Consider the following 19,074-nt stretch of genomic DNA (forward strand, 5'->3'; position numbering starts at 1 on the left):
CATATTTTAGGTTTGGAAATTTACAATAATATCCATAACTAAAAATTAGGTCTTTTCTTTGTTATAATGGAAGATTCAAATTCTGTCCATTTGTCCTATGCATATTTTAACAAAAACTTCAAATTCTCTGAAATCCATATTTCCATTTAGAATGGTGCACAATTATTTGACATATCCAAAACATTATATATATGATCTGTGGATGTCAAAATATAGGGATGAAAGCTTGTGCTTTGAGTGGCATGGGACCATTTGATCAAATTTTACATTTTCTCACTGAGCCTTCTTTTGGGAACCACTAAGTCAGCTGCTGTGAGGAAAGGGCTAGTGAGTCAGAGTGAAGTGGACTGGAGACTGACCAGCAGTGGCCAAAGAGGCAGGAGGAGCTAAAATCTACAGCAGAATTGAGAAATAAAAACCTTATACCAACCCCTGCGCCACCTTGTTTTGCTGTGTTTGATCACAAGAGCCTGTCACCTTATTCCTTCCAATGTCTATGTTCCATAGGACTTGATCTGCATAAAATGAACAGGTAGATTGATTACTGCCATGTAAGGTAATGAGGTACCATCCCTCTTAGCCTCAGCAGATCAGGTTTGATTTTTCACATAGCAGAGGGGAATGAGAAATCTGTGCCTGTTTGGGTTGCAGAATTAGTAAGGTGCACTTTACTGACCTTCCGCCATTCATGAGGCCCCCAGTCAAACTTCCTTTAAAACGCTGTCTTTAATCTGAGACCATCCTTTGGAATTTGGTACAATTTACCCTTATTTTAAAGATGGGGAAATAGACTCAGAGATATTATATGACTTTCACAAGTCAGAGTCAACCTGAGATCAGGCCATTTTGATGTCCAGGGTGCTGGCCTTTTCCGCACACTATGCAGCAACACAGAGGAGTCTAGACAGTGTCTAAAATGTTTGTCTTGTTCAGCTTTTGCTTATGCAAAGGATTTCAGCTCATTACTTCTGGGAGAAAGGAGTTTGTTATTGTAAATAAGTGCTTGTTTCTCCTCACAGTCCTTGTTCTCCTCCTTCCTCATCCAGGTCCGCAGGTTTTCTGTAGAGTCAGTATTTCATTTTGGATGACTATGAATGTTTTCCTATATTCTTTGCTGTTTCCTTACAGTATTGTGAGATGGAAGCACAGGGTTGACACCTGTCCATTGCTACCATGAAGATACCTTTAAAACAAATATTGTTACCTGTTTATGTGTGTGTGTGTTACTATGTATGTGTGTTGCTGTGTATGTGTGTTCCTGTGTGTGTGCATGTGTACATGTGTATGTGCATGTGTGCATGCTTGTGTATGTGTGTGTATGTATCTGTGTGTTTGTACATATACAAAGGCACACATCAGAGGACAACTTTCTGGGAATTAGTTCTTTCCTCCCATCCTGTAGGTACCAGAATGCAGGCCATCAGAATGCAGCAGGTACCTTTATCCACTGAGTCATCTTGCCGGCCCTAAGCTATCTTTTGTTGTTTCAAATTTGGGTTATTCCTGGAAGAGATGATGGTACTGCTCACCCTGTAACACATGGGATAATGAAACATTCCAGAACTTCAGAAAAAGATAACAACCATAATTGACCTGAAAGAAAATGGAAGTATACGTCATGTTTATTTCATGTGCAGTCTGTATTCCTGAAGCCGAGGCACCTGATACCCACCTGCCCTAGGGCAAGGATTCAAAATACTGTTTAAACGATGCTTTGCATTACTGCATATCAAAGCTCTATTTTTTCTTCTTCTCTCGTTTCTTCTATTGATCAAAAAAACACTTATTGATCCCTCCTTGTCTTCTAAACCTGTTAAATATCCATAATCTGATGTCTGGGCCTCAGTTTTTCTTGAGTGTTTCATGTATGCTTAATAGAAAAACTAGTAATTGAGAGCACAGATTGAATTAAATTCAGTATGATTTTCACTAATTATTGAAGAGAAGTAGGTCAGTTTATGAAAATGTCATCTTTGGGAGAAGAGAGAGAAAGTCCTGCTGAGCAAGATGAAATCTGTAATGGATTTTAATCCAACAGGACGATGAATTAGCAGCAGAAATAGAATACTTCAGGTAGAAAGAGATTTAATACAGTGTTTGGGGTGTACTTTCCTGCTAAAGCTCTTCCCTTGAGATCTCAGACCCCAGCCATCCCCCTGCCTCCACCGACATCTCTGTTCTTCCTCCTCTTCAGTACAGTCTTGTGTTCGCAAATCCTACCTCAGTCCACAGTGTTCTGTAGCCCTCTGATTTTCTGCAGCACTGTGGTGTTCACCCACAGCCTGGTCCTTTAGTTGCGCACACAGCCTTGTTTGTGAGTTATTAGAAGTTTGGGTGCATCCTGCCTCCTGTGGTCACTGACCCATTTCTTCAACTTTAAGGTCAATTCTTTCTATTTTTTAAACATCTTCTATAGCTTTTAGTTTAATTGGGGAAAATATTTGAATTCTTGTCATTATGACCTGAGAGAAGAAACTAAAACATTAAAGATCATTGTTTTCCTGATAAATGTTTATTCTCTTATAATAAGAATATGGAGAAAATAAAAGATGTTGAGGAAACAATCTCCAAAAGTTTAAAATATTTGAAGAAAATATATACATTAGCCTGAAACAAGTAGGCTCATTTCTCTTACATGGAAAGAAATGGAGAGATGTTTATATTTGGGGGTTCTCTTTCCCCTCTGGGCCTGGTAGCCAACAGGCCCAGAGGGTAAAGAGGAAGATAAGGTGACAGAAAGCTTTAGTGGCCCATGAGCATAACAGAGACAGCCCTCCAGGAGACAGATTTTGGTGAGTCAGCTCGATTTTATTACAGAATATAAGGAATATATAGGATTGGGGAACCTGGGGACAAACCCTAATTTGCATAAAGTGGCACACTCCTATCATGAGGCTAAGTCTGTGGCAGCAGGGTCCTATAGCAGAGTCCCTAGCACAAACCTTCTCAACAGGGATCTGAGTGAAAGGTCAAGCTAAAGATGAATCAGGCATCTGGTTTTAGAGACAGTTTTTAGATAAGATCAGTCCCCAGGCCCAGGGACATTCTCCAATTAAGGGCAGGTAGAGAGCAGGAAGCTTTGCTTAGGGAGGGAGCTCCATGTTGCCGAGCTTTTGAGATAAGATGCCAGGCCATGGCAGACTACGACTTCTATACAGCCAGCAATATCTCCAACATTTATAAACTTATCTTCTAGTACACCAGTAAAGATGCTTATAAACATGCCTTCTAGTACACCTGTCCCGACTCCCTCAAGGGCAGTATAAGAGTGACATTACAATGACCTCAGGCTCTAAACTGCTCTCAGTTAGTACCATACAGACTTTGAATATTGAGTAATTGCTTGATGTTCTCAGTTTGGGTTTTGGCTTAGGGTGAAGTGATGAGGGTGAAGTGATGAGACTCTTTCTTGTTATTGTTGTTGGTCTGATGCCTCAGTGCTGAAGCATATGGTCTCAGTTGCTTAAATACATTAAAAAAAAAAAGAAAGAAAGAAACACACACACACACACACACACTCACACCTGATGAGAAAATTAGATGAGGCTCCTCTTATTCCACATCTCCCAATAAGCTCCTTCCTCTGCTACAGGATCTAAAGTGTTTCCTAATTGTAGTGTTCTGGAAAGAATTACAGGCCTTGAGTGTGTGCTCTGCATCACAGCTTCTAACTATATGAGTGAAAGATATGGTTCTCTTTCTGAAGATTGCTCATTTGTTACCCAGTATCCTGACTAGTCCTTTGCTGTGACACTAGGGAGTCAGAGACACATATAGACAAGATCTATACCCTTGCACACCACGCTGTCTAGTCAGTGAGCCTTGGTTAGCACATCTCTAGCACCCCCACATGTTTACCCCCACTGCTCACCTGCATGCTGAGTTCCCATCCCCCTAATCAGGTCCCTGACTCCATTGTGGACTTTCTAAATTAAAAATCTACCTAACAATCAAGATACTTTTATCTGGAAAATAAAACAGAAGATCAAAGACAGAAAGGCAGTAAGAGTGTCTTTACAAAGAAACCCAGAGTAAGTAACTACAGAGAACTTTTGCTTTTGCCCGTTTTTCCCACCTTTACAGTACTGGGCATGAAACCCAGGGCCTTGCACACGTGCCTTGCCTTTGAGCTCTGCCCCAGCCTAGCTGAGTGCTCAGTTTAGTTTCCAGCCACACCAAGCGTCTCAGTCCTTTCCATGTTTCACCCCACCCTCCTTGGCATGCTGTGGTTGTTCAAAGCAGCAGATTTTCCACATTGTATGGTCATGGAAGAGAGGCTCTCTATAATTTATATCCCTTTTTTCAGAGTGAGGAATTCTTTCAAGAATTAATAAAACAGGCTTCCTTCCATCTCACTGATGAAAAAAATGTGACCCCTCTCTGGCTAAATTGTATCATACTAATGAAGCATAGTAAACTACCAAGATTGGTGAACACTGATCAAAATTTACTTCCTGGCATAAGTGGGATCCTTTTTGGTATTCATTGAAAAGCTTCCTGATGTATAAGGAAATTTAAGAAGAAGATGAGGATTTCCATTGAGTAAACAGTTAAAAGAAGCTATGATATCTGGTCATCCCTTTTTATGTGAAATCTGTCCAATCTCCAGCTGTTACACATAACCAAAGGGTCTACTTAGCCTGGAGTGGAAAGCCCTTCTTGTTCCACCCCTTGTCTTGTGTGGCTCATCTGTGCTTTTCTGTGTATCTCCTAGTGTCCAGTCAAACTGGAATTCCTGGAACCACCTTCCGTTCCCAAACTTCTGTGTACCTGGACCTCCCCTGTTACTTTAGCCACAGCTAATTCCATGGTTCAGCTCTTCACACTTACCCCGTTCAAGCTTTCTCTCATCTCTTGTAGCTTGGAAAGCTGTCACTAGAGCGTGTTCACCAACCCAAGCTCCCTTCTCCTTATGGTGCGTGTTCTGCTCTTATGATCGTGAGTCTCTTAAACGCCTAGAATTCATGCCTGAGGAGAAGTGTCTGCCCCTCACTGAAGTGTTCACGAGTCTAATGCTGAATAAATTTGGTCAATAAATAATGTCAAACTCTGTGGGTATAATATCTGTCCATCTCCAAATAAAATACTGTGAGAGAAGTTTTTTAACTAAAATGTGCTAGCCACCTCAGTGACGATATGGATTCATTGCATGGGCTTCTTCCTTTACACACTGCGTTGTTTTGAATGATTCATGTAGTAGTTTCTCTCATCTCTGTCTCCACTGAGATCCCAAATATACATATTATTCAGAATTTTGCATATTTTAGTCTTGTTTATTATTGTCTAGTGTCTTGCATAATAACAACAGAACTAAACTAAAACTTTTTATTTTGACATTTCCAAATGCCTTTCTTCTAAAATCTTCTGAGAAAGCAGTCAGCAAGGGCACAAGCTCATGTAAAATAGGTACAAGATTCATCATCTCAATCAAGGATACATGTTTCCTCATCACCAGATGGAATGTAGTACTCCAGCAGTTCTGCATCCCCTACTGTCCCTAAATGGGAGATTTCCTCCTGTGGTAAAGAGTCTGTTCAGTGGTATTCAAAGAAGTCAGTGTTCCAAGCTGAGGAGTTTTCTCCTCTCTGAGAACATTAGAATGTAGCTCTCTGATTTGTGGCAGGAGTTCTCAGTTCCTTGTGTAAAGAGCTGTGAAAATTTTATTCGGTCAGCATGTCTTAAATAGCATAAGCCAGGTACTGTCTACCTGAATACAGCCGGCTAGATCTGTTCCCCTGAAGACTCAACAAAGGGAGTGGCACTAGGAGGGAATAGACTATTACAAAGAACTACATTAAAAATAGTGAAAAACAAAAATACTGGACAGCAGCAGGGTTATAACCATGTTTAGCTGGTGGCTACCTTGTACCTCGTTAGCTTGGATGAGTCAGAACTCTCCCGTTACCATCCCTTGACTACTGGCTTCTAAATAGATTTGTTCAGCACCCACTTCCGTATCTCAAGTTGCTCATTAAGCTCAAAATAAATGAGCTTCTCATGTGCTTCTCCTTCACAGCAGATTTGCTTCAACTCCAGCATAAGCCTCCTGGTCCCCAGTCCTGTAGTCCCCAAGCCACCCATGCTGATTGCAGATTAGGTGAAGAGTGGCTTTCTACATTGCAGGGCTGGTTCAGCTTGTCACATACTGACTGATGAAGCATCTTCCTGTGTTGCCTGGAATGGTTATTTAAAACTAGAATACAAACTTTCACTTTAAAGTGAATGTGCTTTGTATTTTGTCTCCTTAACTAGACTGGGGGTCAAGAGAGTACTTTGTTCTTTACATACCCATGGTGCCCAATATTACCTGGAACATAAAAAGTTTAATGATTAGATGTATTGATCTGAAAATGAACAGAGCACAAGAAAAGTTAAGTAACAGTAAAAGACAGGTGTTTTGTGCAATGTGACAATAAGTAACACATGTGAACTACCTGCCAGAGCCCTAGGACAGAACACAGGAACATGCTGCCAGAGGGGAGCTGAACCTTGATGATGAAAGCCACGTAGCATTAGACCAGACAGAAAAAGTAAAGAAGGACATTCCTGGTGAGGAAATAGTAGAAGCCAGGCAGGTAGAAGTCAGGAGAAAGGCTGCTCTGGGAGGCTCATCCATGAAGTTGTAGGCAGTGAGAACAGTTGGGTGTGTCCAGGCAGATGAACAAGGGCCATGTTTGAGGTCAAAAACTCTCACAGATGATGCCAAGAAGTCAGAAGTCTTCAGTAGGAGACTGCTTGATGAAAAGTGTTATGAGTCCAGAGAGCTCACGCTAGGGGTGCCCAGATCACACTCAATAGGAGGCACAGTGTGAGAACTATGGAATGAAATGGGAGCTTGAGGAAAAAGCAAAAGGTTAGGAACACTCACTTAATTGTTATAGGATTGTTCTATTTTCTACATCAGAATGACCCATGAATACTATGTTGTCTATTTCTCTCACTGCTGTCTTCCATGACTTCAAATAACGTAGCCTGGAAAGGCTTTGCTTTCTTAGATGCCCCTCTAATGGGCTCAAGATTGGCTCTTCTAGGATCTCCTTCCTATACATTTGACTCTCAGTTTGTTGTACATTATACTTGACTAACAGTGGGGTTATGTACCAATAAACTCACTGTAAGGTGAGATACTTTAAGTCACAAATGCATAATTCAATAGCCTACCTATCAAACATTATGTCCTAGTAACACTACTGCATGGACCACTTCCCCTATGACCAACTGGTTAAGTGGAACTATGGCTTCCTGATGCTTGGATTCAGCATCTCCAGATGGTGTAGAGTGGCATATTGGTGAGGAAAAGATCACACTTCAAAGTACAGTTTCTTCCAAATGTATATCACTTTCTCACCATGGTAAAGTTGAAAATTCATTAAGTTAATCCATCATAATCTTGGGCCTCTATATAATTGATGCATTCAATAGGTAGCTATATTATGTATGAATTATGGAGAGTACAAAAGTAAGAAATAGCCTTTTTTCTCCAGGGGTTCACAACTGAGAACCAACTGATTTGATTTACATAATCATGAAAATAAGAAAAATGGCTTCATTGTGGAACACTAAATAAAGCTACATTTAAGTTTATAAGGAAAAATGTGAAATGATCTGAAAGCCAATGGAATCAGTTTCTAGTCTTATATTAAGGGAGGAGTGTAAATTCAGTTTGATCTGTTTTTTATTATAGCCTACGATTGTAAATAATGCTATTCCTTATAAGAAAAACGTTATTGCAGGGCTGGAGCTATAGCTAAGTGGTAGACTGTCTGCTTAATGGTGCACAACACTGGACTCAGTCCACACCACTGTCAATATGTTGCCACAGAAAATGTCACACAACTATGAAATAGAAAAGAGCCCAATATACCTCCATGTACTTATAACTCAGTGTAGGGACAGTTTTACTTATGGATGCTCTTAGTTCATTTCATCCACAACTAGACCTTCTTCACCAGTTGGTTTTTAAGCAAGTCTCCAACATAGCATCACTCCATTTGTAAATAATTTATATCTCTCAGAAATAAAGACTCATATACACAACAATATCACTATACCATTTTCCACCTAAAATATTTTAGAACAATTTCTTGCTATCATATTCAGTTACATAGCTAGTTTCCAGATTTTTCTAATTAAACTCACTTCAATTTTTCGATTTTTTTTATTGCACTTATTTATTTCAGAAGCCCAGGGATTTGTCCTGATTGCAATGACATGACATTATTGACTGTGCTTCTCTATCCATATTTCTTGCAAAATGGTCATTGAAGTGGCTTGTTCTGATTTGAGTCTAATTCTGGATGGTGATAAAGATGCACGAGGTGCTTCTGCTTGCTCACATTAGGAGGAACATCTGATATCCTCTCTCTCCCTCTCCCCAGCATCTATATGTAGATATATGATACTCTCAGACAGACAGACAGATAGATAAGCTAGACCTTCATATACATATATCTCTCATATATTTATATCCCATATACATTTTACTGGATCATGTTCTAACTAATGTATTTTAGTTCCTTTATTCCTTGTTAACTATTTAACATACTTCTATAAAAATGGCCTTTTCCTTTGGTAACCCCAAGATACTCTTTATGAGAAAGGAAGGATTCATCATTCATTCTTTCCTTTATTTACATATTTAAAAATCCATCAGTTTATTCCCTAGTGTCTTCCAAAGATGATGAATTTACTTGTTTTGTATCATTATTAACTGATGAATTTCATGACATTTGGTATGTTTCATTCTGTCGTGAAATTATTTTTACTGATGCCTGAACACATTTGAGCAGTAGAAGCCTCTTTGACTGCCTCCTGGGTGCTTTTAACACGAGCCTTACAGTAACTAGGAACATTCCTGCTTTATAAATTTACAAATATACCAGGCCACCTTGTACATTTCTTCACTGAGTCCACTACTTTTACAAGGTCATGGCATTTAGAGCCCCAGACTGAGCTTCATGTGTGTTTGTTGCTACCAAGAATGGCTGATGTCTCTAAGTCCTTTTAGTAGCCAATGAATTATACTTTTTTTTCTCAAAAGAGGAATTCTATTTTTTATCCATCTTTCAATTTAAGTGCAAGACTAAAAGGCTGTACTTAAGCTTGCTGTTGTTACATCTGAATTTGCTTTGTCTCCTGCCCCAAATCCTAATGTTCAATTGAACATCCTAATCACCGCTTTGTCCCAAATGCACACATGACAGTCTCAAAAAAAGAACAACAAAAACAGCAGCATAACAATTACGGGAAACAATTAGGGTCCTTTTGTCCTTTGGTATGGTTCTTCTACCAGAGGTGTACAAATTTCGGTGAACCTGTGGTGTTATTATTCTGAACGTTAGTTTTGGTTTTGTATCTGGAATTGCTGATTCCTTGAGTTAAAATGATTTTTTATTTATGGAGTTGGAAAGAGATTACAAATATGAGTCAATGTAAGGTTTACAATGACTTTGGATCTAGATTCAGCTGGATCTTCACAGTACTATTTCCTGACTCCAACCATTTCACTGTGTCGTTTATTTATTCAAGAAAACGGAGCAGGAGAGAGAGAGAGAGACAGGGAGGGAGAGAGGGAGTCAAATATTATGCTAGATGCCTTACATACATTATTTCATAGAATTCCATGACAACCTTCTGAAATGTAGAAAATTATTCTTTAATTTTCAAATGAAGCCTCTGTGGCCGAGAGAGTTAGTTTCCTTTGTGAAAATTCAAAAAGGTAGTAAGTAGAGAACTCAGACTTAACATGCAAGATCAATTTACTCCAATACCACACACAAAATTCACTTTCTAGCCTTAAAGATTGAATGCAGGACTTCGACACAGGAGGGAAAAGCACAACACTTCAGGCACTCACCCTATTCCTCCATCCTTGGAGGCTCTGGAGATAGGCAGAGGATTCTGAAATGTCCTGAAAATGGAGAACCGCTGGGTAAGCTGTAGTTAGACATGAAGAGTTTGGATTAAGGAAATTGACTTAGAATTTCACTCAGCTACTTTTTAGTTATGTGACCTTGGTAAGGCATTTAACCTTTGGAACTGCAATCTCTTAAAATACAAAATAGCACTAATAATACTTTATGAGGTTATATGTTTTTAGATAAAGGTCAGCTTAGGTGAATGCTTAGCACAAAATCTCCATGAATCAGCCACTGTTAGTAGTTTAGTTATTAAAGCAAAACTTCTGTTGTTAGTTTAGGCTTCCTCGGCCCTCTGTGACAGAACTGTAGCTCAGATGATCTGAAGCAATAAGGAAGAACTTAAGCGATCACCATCATTCTCCCTCTTATCACAATTTCTCCTTTCATGCTGCCTTCATTCCTTTGTTTCAGCTACCCCCTGAGGCTTAACTTAACCATGACTGTGAACCTCTCACAGCACAGGCTTTCCAGCCTCTTAGGCACAGAAAAGCCTGTGTTCATCTCATTCAGCATGCTTAGCAAAATCATAGTGATACTAGCTGTTTTGTCAAACTGCCACTGTCAGTGAGTGGCTTTTTAAAGGAAGATGAATAGGGTCTCTGTAGATGAATGCAATAGCCACCTTTTTATCCACTGTTGAGACGCCTCTCCTGCTCCTGCCTCCTTTCCCTACACAGGTTTACACTTAGAGTTCTGTGTGGTAACATCATCCATCTACTCTTCTGTGCCTGCTTCCCAAGAGCAAAGCAGAGTGGACAAACAGTCATGAACGTCCCAAAGACATGCCTAAACACCTAAACTAAGCAAATCACTTCGCTACCATTCCCAGTGCAGAGGCAACAAGTGTCATGTTGGAGGAACAGGACTCATCACTTTCTGGCAGAGTGTTTCAGACAACTTCTTGGAACTGCTATTCCCTGACCTGCAAGATGATGTCAATAGTGTTTTACAGAGCTCCAGTGAGAATGGAATGCATTTGACAAGTGACAATGTATTTGCAAGTCAGTTTCGCTCTATACAGTTGATATTCAGAAAGAAGCTTGGGAGTGTTGGGTGTTTTATATTTTTAAAAATTTGAAGAGGCCTTGCTCTCGTCATGCTCTCATGTACTTAGAACTAGTAGAGAGTGTGACCAGGCGGCTTAACCCTTCTATGAACCATCTCAAAACATGTGCTTGCCTTGTCGGTATTTGCTGACCTTTAGAGCATTTACTTTGTAGCTATAAAACAGAGTGCTGTGGAAGCTGGCATTCCCTCTGAGCCACTGGTCTTCTAGTTCAGTGGCCTGATTTAAGCCAGCAGCCTGACTCACTTCACCATAATGCAACACTTCACAAAAGGAAGCAATTAAGAAGAAACTTGAATCAAGAATCCCTATTATCGCTCTGAAATTAGCTCCTGGTCAGCCCAAGAGAACTGATTATAAGCTGACGAGAGTTGGGGGAAGGGTGTATGCATGAAGGCATGAAAGCATGGTCAACAACACTGAAGGGGACTCAACTGCCTCTCCCAACCAACATCTAATTCTAGATCACACAGCATGCACTGACATGTGTTCCATGGGGACAAGGAGCCTGTACAATGCATACGTATCTCTTCTATGCTCTTCTATGATCTAAAGGTGGGATAAGCACTCTTTGAACATTCAAGTTTATTACCAAACCTCCAATGTTTGTTTTCCAGAAGTAAACATTATTTTCCATGTGAAATAGGAACGTGATGAATAAAGGAGCCAGTCTATTCAAATATTCAGAGCAAGAGATGAAATCGCACAAAACTGCCCATATCAAGCCAGCACCAATAAGCGACAGCTTTAGACTGAGATTGTCACTTTGGCACCACTAACATTCAGAGACCAAGGTGATTAGAATATCTTTGAGTGAAAGAAGATTTTCTTGTTTTCTTAAACATCTCTTCTTGGAACAAATTCTTTTTAAATTGTTGCTCATATAACCACACAAGTATATGTGATTTATACAATTTATGTATCCCATGGCAACATAATCTCACTTCTCTCTTTCATTTTCTTCCTACACAGTCTCTCCAGATCTTTGATTTTTCTTGAAAGAATAACAAAAAGATTTCCTAGTCTTCAAATTTATGAGAAATTTAACTAGTGTAGCACAATTAAGCAAGGTGCCCTCACATCAAACCATTTTCCTAAGACTTTAGTCCCATCAATCATCAGGAAGCCTGTGTATTAGCAGGAAGTTGTGGTTCCCATCCTTTGGCCTGCCACATCTGGTGACAATTGCAGAGGCTTATACAGTGACATTTGTGTCATGGCATATGTCTCTCTGTGCCTTGGTTCATTTGTAAATGCCTTGGGGTCATTTACAAAGTGTGTGTTTTTAAGTGTCCTGGAAGTCAAGAGTGTAATTTTGGCCAAGAATATGTTTATGTACCCTGTAAAAGAGCTATAGTCACTCTTTTTTTTTTTTTTTTTTTTTTTTGGTTTTTCGAGACAGGGTTTCTCTGTGTAGCTTTGCGCCTTTCCTGGAACTCACTTGGTAGTCCAGGCTGGCCTCAAACTCACTCTTTTTTATTTCCTGTGTGTGTCTGTGTGCCTGTGTGCCTGTGTGCGTGTGTGTGTGTGTGTGTGTGTGTGTGTGTGTGTGTGTATTTAACGAAAGAGAAACTTCACAAGGAATGAGCATAAAGGTCTTCATCTACTCACTCACAAGTCCTTCTTATAAGTTGTTTTATTTATTGTTAATAGAATATTTCTTGGTTTCTCTTGGGTTTTTTCTGTTTTTTTAATACTATTTAGTTCTGATTTTATATTTTCATGTTCTTCAGTCAAGATTTATATCAGATTTTTTTAATTGTGTTTATACCTGTTATTGGGATCCTCTCTGGGGCTATGCATTTTCTCTTAACTCTTTTCCTAACAAGAAAAACTAGAGCATTTTTTCATTCTATATCCATACTATGCAGTAAGGATCAAGCACCTATAGAAGTGACGCTTAATCTAGTCATGCATTCAGGTATTTTCTGGCTCTAATCTTTACCTCTTGGATTTGTGATAATATTTAGGACATTGACCATTTTCCTCTTTTTCATCTAAATATTTAATACTCTTTACATGTACATACAAACATTAATTATTTTATTTAAAAATAAGTGATGCTTTGTGACATAGTGAGGATTCATTAATATTGGAAACAATTATATGAAGAACAAACTATTCAATGGATGAAAGGAGAAATAGGAGAAAAAGATGTCAAGAATGAGGCTAAACACACATTGACGGTGGTTAATAATATTCCTTAATATTTAAATATCAATATCAAAATAAATATCATTGGATCACAATGCTTAGTTACTCTTACTATCTAAACAAATTACCACCAGATTGGACCAAAAGAGTTAATGTTTATCAAAAAGAAACATCTCTATGGGCTTAGAGAACTGTACAAGAGAAAACTGCTAAACTGTAGCCTGCCATGTCCTTCAGATGTGAGAGACGAGATGCTTGAGCATGTCTCCTTGCAGCATTAAATTTCATACTGGTTTCCCATTAAACTCAAGGATATGTGAAGAAAGTGACTTTAATTGGTTGGCACTTAAAAAAGCCTGCTCTCCTGTTCAATGAATTAGAAATATTTTTAAAACTTGATTGCATTTAGGGCTACACAAATTTACCTGAAATAGCATTTTTTTTCTATACACCTAAGTAGTCTGTCTTCAAGAAGAGACCATTTTAAATGAACTATGGAACGCTCAGAGGGTAAATGGTAACTAGGGAGACACTGCAGATCTACCATGTGCAAATGCAAAACATACATTACATGTCTCATCTTCTCCTCTCACCATCCACATGACTAGGTATTGATGTCTTTGATCTCCAGATAAAGAGTCTGGGGCTAAGACTGGCCAGGAGCAGTTATGTAAGTATTAGGAGATGAAGGTCAGATCTGAAGTCCTGTGTTGGACTGCAAAGCCCATTTTCTATCTCTGACATCTTTGGATTCCAGTTGAAGACATGAAGATGGTAACTTCTTAGACATAGACTTTGTCATAAATCCATGCAGCTGATTTACCAAAGACGAATACCTTGCCTCACTTATAGAAACTTGATTGCATTTAGGGCTACACAAATTTACCTGTAATAGCATTTTTTTCTGTACACTTAAGTAGTCTGTCTTCAAGAAGAGACCATTTTAAATGAACTATGGAACGCTCAGAGGGTAAATGATAACTAGGGAGATACTAGTTGGGGCTGACTTATCTGCATTCTGTCTGCATTATCTCACATATAAAACAATGCCAGCTCCTCTCCCCAGTTTCTGCTTTGTAGTCAGGTTTGTGTCTGAAAACTCATATTTTCCAGAGGAGTATTAAGAATCCTGTCTGTTAATTGAGTATATACTGTAAAGTGTCACATTAATTCAAAAGTCTCTAGACAAGCACTTGAAGTATGCTCTGTCTCTGGTGTGGGAAAAGCCCATTTTGCAGTGTTACTCAAAAGGAAAGAAAGCCACTTTTGGATGGCCTTCAGAACCTTTCTATCTGGTCCACAAAATAAGAGAAATCTAGTACTACGGAGGTTTTCAGTATGCCTCCTCATTTGACAGCTAGTCAAATGTCTAGAGCATAGCTTTCTTTTGTTGTTTATTTTCCCACTTCTGGCTCTGTATTAAGGCTCTTTGGGTGTTGTACATACCCCCAGATCATGGTAAATGGCCAGGCAAGTTAGTAACCTGGCTTCCACTAATGCCTGCTAACAACTGCTTCATAAATATTCAATAGGGACAGTCTATGGCTTCCCAAGTCTATTTTCTATGGTGATAATGGCTGCAAACAGAGGGAACAGTCTTGTACTATGAAAAACTGCAGGAGAATCACAGCTGACCTGTACTCCTCCTCAGTGGGCCATTGTCACCCCAAAGAGTACAGAGCTCATCTTAAAAAACAAAACAAAACAAAATTAGTTCTAATAGTAGCTAGCAGTACATCTTGAATAGTAAATTAAGAACTCCAAGACAGAATTTCAAGTTTTGAAAGTTTTTCCACTAGGAATCCAGCTGTATTAATTTTGTAGAGTGGAGGAAAGCTAAATTAGCCAGGTTTGTGCCCTCTGTTCTATCCCTATTCTCTTCCTTGGCATCAAAAATGCAAAAGGCTGTCATTACATCTGAGAACTGACAAGAACTGGGATTTCACAATATGAATATGGAAAGAATAATTTGAAGAGATCTCACTAGAAAACACAAAAGGTTATTGCTAACATGAGGTATTTTCTATTCAGTCTGTAGCTGGTTAAAACGTGCCTTGTGCAGCATCTGGCTAAAAGGAAGTTAGGAGTTTAAAGCCCTTGATCAAAATGAAATATTTCTTGTTATTTGTTCTGGTGGTATACAAGCACAGTTTATTAGATAATATTGAAAATGTGTTCTCTCAAAGAATATTTGACTTCCAGTTATTAAACATGATACATCCAAACTGAAATGAAAAGCAAAGAAAGATGAGAAAGAGGCACATTTTTAGCCTTGTCTCCACAGTGCTTGAAAAGAAAAGTACTTCCTTGACATAGTTCACACTTTTGCATTTTCCCTGAAAATATTAGTGGTGAAGAAGTGTTAGCAATGAAAGAAATGGTAAGAAATGTCACCTACTGTAGTTAATTTTCACCACACACATTGCCAAGCTGGTAATGTAGTAAAAATGTAAATGTTTCCTCTTGGATCAATGGAGTTTTAATTGTATAAATAGCTATTTGCCTTGATTTATACACCCGTAGCAGATTTCAAGCATCTGTGCTCAAGGTGGCCACTCAGGAAAAGGCTCTCTTGCTTCACTTGGCTCATGCTGTTCGGCTGGATGTCCCATGGTCAAGTCCCTAATGAGGCTTTTCTGTGAAGAAATTTACACAAATTGCTTACCTTATTATAGACCATATAACTTAAAAGAGCTTTGAAAAAACAGTACGTTTGTGATTTCTCTGTGAGTTTTCAGATGCTGTACAATTGTTGAAAGACTGAAATTTACCTGCTTCAGTGGTGAAAATGAGAATAATTGAGACTGAAGTACTAGCATGGCCCGGCCTCTAAAGGTCCAGGGTGCAGGCTCTCTCTTCTCTCATGTGGCCTTTGTGAGTTTGTAAGAGACATTTGCAGTCAGAACCTGTGGCATGGACTTTTTTAATGTGACTGAGATAGTAGATGATTTGTAGCATTTTTAATCTGCCTTTAATAATTTTAGCCATAGGTATTTTAACAGAACAGCTCAATTAAAACAACTATGTAGAAAAAGAGACTGTGGCTTAGCTATAAAATCTGAAGTCCAGATCATGCTTGGAATAACTTCCAGAGGTGGCCCTTCTATTAAAAATCTACCCGATTGATAATATCACCACGCCTAAATGCCTTGGCAGCTGTTGTTATTAAGGAATTTGCTCCAGCCAGGCAGCAGTGCACACCTTTAATCCCAGCACTCAGGAGACAGAGGCTGCTGGATCTCTGTGGGTTCGAGGCCAGCCTGGTCTACAAAGAGAGTTTCAAGACAACCAGGGCTGTTACACAGAGAAACCCTGTCTCAAAAAAACAAAAAAGGAAAAGAAAATTGCCGTACCCCCCACCCCCAATTTACCCCTCCTGTGTCTTGTCAGAGCCTAGAAGCAATTCTAAGGAGTGTGGCATATTCCATAGTCTGCCCTTCAATAGAGAACAGACTGGAGATCACCCATTCTGTTCACATTAATCTGTGAACTCCTTTTCAACTGTAGCCAATACATAGGGTTTTCTCTCCTGTGGACACAAAAGCCACAGCCTTGTTACAAAAGAATGTGGAAAAGAAAATATCTCTTTCTTGTTGAGATCTGTTTATTTTGTAATCATTGAAAACTAAGCAGGCCCCTTCTGAAATTTTGACTAGGCACTCCATATTTAAATATTTGTCACAGACCTCAGGGTTTTGAATTCTACATTAGATAGAATGGGGATTTTGGTGTCTTCTTCAGCTATAAGTGAGTTTTTGAAAATACTCACCTACCCTTGGAATAGTCATATTCCAAACAGCTTAGTTAAGTATCTCAGATAAAGCTTATTACAAGGGCAGATTCCTGAATCCCATTCGCTAGATATTAACATAATAAGTCTGGGCTGGGGCTCAGAACTTCTGCATTCCCCTGACAGGAAAGATGTGGAGAACCAGGACTGGGAGATGTCTCTCTCTGCAGATAAAGTGCTTCCTATGCAAATGTAAGGATCTGAGTTTGGAACCATATCATAAATGCCATGTGGACATAGTGCCAATTTAAAATCCTGGTCAGTACATGCGAGGCAGAGACAGAGCAGGCTTAACCAGCTGAATTGTTCCAGTGAAAGACCCTGCTAAATATGTAAGATGAAGAGTGAGCTAGGAAGACATCTCACAGTGACACTGTGTGCTCTAGCCTCCATACACATACACAGGAACAAAGACTTGTGTGTGCGTGCACACAGACACACAGACACACACACACACACACACACACACACACACACACACACACACACACACACACGATGCTTGAATCTGCAAACCATCCTTTGATAAACAGAATGGGCTCTGGGTCCTTATTAATTTTTCACTGCAGAAACCACCTATTGTAGCCACTTGAGAATTGCATGATCTAGGCAGTGTTATCCCACATTTGCTAATACTATCAAGATCTAAAACCAGAAGAATAACAAATGAGGCTGCTTCAAGAGAATAACCACTTGGGGAATGCTGAGAGTGCTATGGAGTAGGGAGACCTGGGTGTGTTCCAGGACCTGTTGCTAATGCTCCAACCGCATTGTGGGACTTATTACAACTCGTGTTTCCAGTGAGATAATCATCTCTACCTCCTACCACATCATGCCAAAGTTCTGACCGATGTGGGGGCACAACTTGCAAAATAAGCTAGTTTCTCCATGGGGGTGTAGTTATATAAATAATATATTTATAGAGGCCAAAAGCCAGTAGAAAGCGAGGCATTTATTCATGTTGTATAAGAATTTCTCTCTGTGTTAGATGGTTTGTAAAACCACTTCCTTGGAGACACTCCCCATTAACTTTCTATTTTGTCTTCATTGAGTTCAGTTTATTTCTACAAAGATGTAGAAATGCCAGATTAAAGGTCATGTTCTTTCAACCACCCTCTAATGGGTATCTTTGGAAGTCTTATAGTTCCCACACTCAGAACCTAAGAGGTCAACCATATTTTACTGGATGAGAGTAACAACCAGCTGCCAAACTAGCCTAGGATATTGTGTGGGATAAAAGTCAAGTTCCACAGCAAACCCCTTCCCAGCAGTGAGTAACTCAGTGTGGATGACTGCAATAAAACACAGACAAGAGAGTGAAAGGTGCTAAACAGCAAGGAGCTCTTGCATTGTCCTTTGAGATCAGAATTTGTACATGAAGCCTCCTTCCCACCATCACTGAAGAGTTCTCACTCACAGTTTTACTCACCTCACCTTCCCCCCAAACCCCATAGGATACGATCATTTCAAAATGGTGCCCAGAGACCCAGACTCTTGGCAGCTCTGCATGTCTGAGGCCAGGAAAACACTGCAGTTGAACACACTGCAGCTTAGGGCTGCTGCTATGAACAAGAACATCCACCATGGAGGGTTCCGAGGTGTCTCAGTGAAAGGGTGCCAAGAAGGATCTAGAAATTTAGTTTGTGCCAGGTTAGGGGGTTGGCAAGACTCCAGGGATGTTCATTTAAAACTGTGTGCTCTCAGGAAGTGGAGGCAATCCCACTTTTGAGTATCTTAATAGTTTGTAGCTTGGGAGAACAAGTCCAATGGAGACTTACCCTGGAACTGGTAAAGAAGCAATGGTCAATCATATTACTCAGGAAGGGAGTGTTCGGTATTTGGAGGTTTGCACAGTGGTCTTGTCTCTTTTTCTGAGCTTAGATGGCATTATAAAGTATATTGTTTTGACCTAATGTGTCACAAATGCAAAATGACCTAGTCTGATGCTAGTATTCCAGGAGGTAACTAAGGAGTCCATCAGGACTTCTTTATCAATACCTTTACCTCCCTGGAAATATCCAGCCAGTTCCCACGTACAAGGAGCTACTGTTCCTGCCTCCACCTCCTCTTCCTGCTCCATGTCCCCCTCTTCCTCCTTCCTCCCATCTTCACCCTCCCCTTCTCTTCCTTCCTCCCATCTTCAT

The 19,074-nt window shown here is 39.6% G+C and overlaps 1 protein-coding gene across 3 annotated transcripts in view; it reads left to right on the forward strand.

Annotated features, from left to right (window-relative positions):
* The window catches only part of Cpq (carboxypeptidase Q), a 429,801-nt gene that overhangs the window by 355,771 nt on the left and 54,956 nt on the right, over positions 1–19,074 (forward strand). The gene's annotated exons all lie outside the window — the stretch shown is intronic.

This window comes from Peromyscus californicus, unplaced genomic scaffold, assembly GCF_007827085.1.
Source record: "Peromyscus californicus insignis strain IS unplaced genomic scaffold, ASM782708v3 Scaffold_20__1_contigs__length_68692818, whole genome shotgun sequence".
NCBI classification, from domain to species: domain Eukaryota; kingdom Metazoa; phylum Chordata; class Mammalia; order Rodentia; family Cricetidae; genus Peromyscus; species Peromyscus californicus.